This window comes from Antrostomus carolinensis, unplaced genomic scaffold (assembly GCF_000700745.2).
Source record: "Antrostomus carolinensis isolate BGI_N321 unplaced genomic scaffold, ASM70074v2 scaffold23775, whole genome shotgun sequence".
NCBI classification, from domain to species: domain Eukaryota; kingdom Metazoa; phylum Chordata; class Aves; order Caprimulgiformes; family Caprimulgidae; genus Antrostomus; species Antrostomus carolinensis.
In genome coordinates this window covers 42,612-45,110 of record NW_010317479.1, presented here as the reverse complement: position 1 = coordinate 45,110, position 2,499 = coordinate 42,612, and positions in this window count along the sequence as shown.

Here is a 2,499-nt window from a genome sequence, read left to right as displayed (position 1 = left end):
TGCTGAGGTTATTAATGAAGAGAAGTAAAACTGCTGACTAACACTATATATACTGCTGGAGGTGTGAAGATTCTTACAGAACAAATGCAAGAGCACCTTTGCTTGAGCAAAGGTATTTGTAGGCTAAGTGGAGACCCAGCCTAAATTCTGACCAATTTCTGCTATAAATGTGCTTCTTATAAGGAAAATAAAAACAAAATAACTGCACTGGGTAAAAAGAGGAAACTGCAGTATGACTTCAGAGAGAAAAAACTTAGAAAAATGTTACTGAGTTACCTGATATCCTCTGTGTGGAAATGGCTCTCATCCTGCTGGCCAAATAGTTAAACTATGTCATGTTTCAATGTAGGTTTGTTTATGTTTTACGTTTCTTAAAGTTGAAGTGGTGTGATAGTTTAATTGTTTGTGTGTCATTAATAGCAGTGTACGATACTTTGTGTGTCACTTAGGCTTTTCTAATGGAACTGTCTCTTTGGGAGCCTGATACAGCATCCCTTACTTCTGAGAGTAACCTGTTGTGTAAACAAAGGCTACAGGATTGATAGAATTTTTTGCTTGCCAGTATGAAGTAATCTACTATTTATTTTAGAAGTTTATTATTTTAAGTGTGGAGCTCTGAAACTTTGTCCATTGGAGTCATTCAATTGAATTTCATAGGTTTTATGTCAAACTTGTATATTAGTTTTAGCTGTTACATACTGTAAGGGAACTGGGGCATGCTGTGTGAATGTGTATGTGACTTGAGCATGCTGCATTTATTACCAAACTCATTTTTTGTGGAGTAATTTATCAATTTGAAAATGTGGCTTGTAATATCAAAACAATGAATCTACTAGAAACTCATGTTGTAGGACTTTTGGGAAAGTTTATGCTTACATATCCTGAACTTCACTGAGAAAACCAGTTTTGATTTGAATGTTGCAGTATAAAGTGGATCATCCTTCCAGCAAAACTATTGATATGTTAATGAGAAGACTGATGCCTCTCCTTATAAAGAAACTTGCCTGGTTTCAAACAGTTATATAGATGTTCCAGCACTCTAAGTTCAGTGGTTGATCAAAGTGGCAAACAGACTGGTGCTGATCACAGGGGTTTGCTTCTGTCCTTGTCTGTTTGATGCAAGGTAGGCAGTGGCATTACACGTTACACTGGGAAGTACAGGAAGGATTCAGCTGAACAGCCTCTCTTGTTACAGGGCTGTGAATACACTACAGCTGCCTGTGATACACACCACTGTCTGTGAAGTCACTACTTTCAAGTTTTATGCTTTTTCCCTTAGGTTGCATATCCTGCTACGTGGATGACTTTGTTTTGCAGTCAGGACTTTATACTAATTCAGTCTTTCTTTGATGGAAGCAATGACTCACAGCAAGAATTGGAGTAGGGAATATAGATATATTGCCTTTAAACCGTCACCAGTATACCATGTATCTTATAGAATAGTGTCTATATTAGTCTGTGATAGGGCTGTGTGTGTTTTAATAAGGTAGGAGGGAATTGGTGATGACTGTACAATTTCTGCCAAAGAGTCAGTTACTCATTTCCCCAGTTCATGAGTTACCGAGCCCATTCAGTAACTCTCCCTTCAGACCTGTGCATAGTGCCCTTATCTTCCAAGCATTTAACCAGTGGAGGTAGCAGCTCTGCTGGCTGACTGATTAATTTGAGATTATGTGGCCATATCTCTTATTTTGAGTGTCTGTTGGAATTTCACTGGTACTTGACCGCAGACCTCTGGAAGTGAAAGGCTGACAGTAAATCACAGTGCCATTATTGACGGCGTCTTGACAAACGCTCTGCAAGGCAGCCCTTGTATGCATCCCCTGCCTTTACTGGTGTTACACCAGGGAGGGATCCGACATACTGATTTTTGTGTTGTTGTTTATTTCATTATATGTTTTTTAAAATAATGTATTTTCTGAGTAGCGAGTGGGAGTTTGTTTCAGTATGTACTGAAGACAATAGAAAAGCTTATTTATTTTTCATGGTGGTTGGGTCAAGATGCAAGACACTTGCCTTTACCTCTGAGAGCTCATCAGGAGCTTGCACAACTGTTTGTGTTGTCTGCCTGAAATATGTGGGCAGATTTTTATTTTATTTTATTTTGTTAGTGCTGAAATAGAGAGTCCTCACATTAAAGCCTTGTCCAAGTCCTTGATTGGAGAGAGTGCATTTAACCTGAGGACAGGACCTCATGTAAAATAGTCCTTTGCACAGCTTTGAGTTACAGTGTTGTGATTTTATAATAGTAAAATATGTTTTGAGAAATATTACAGTGATTAAATTGTCAAATTACCTGAACTCTGGCAGTTATAATGCAAGTTAGAATATTATAATAACTCTTGGTAAGGGCTGCTTGTTAAAGAATCAGTCTTCTAGGATATATTATGTGTGTTAATCAGAGGGTGTCCTGTCTCTTTTGTTCTATCTATTAATTAGGTTTTTTAAATTTTTATTTTATTAGGAAGTTAACAGTGAAGAATTACTGTAGGTTGTGCA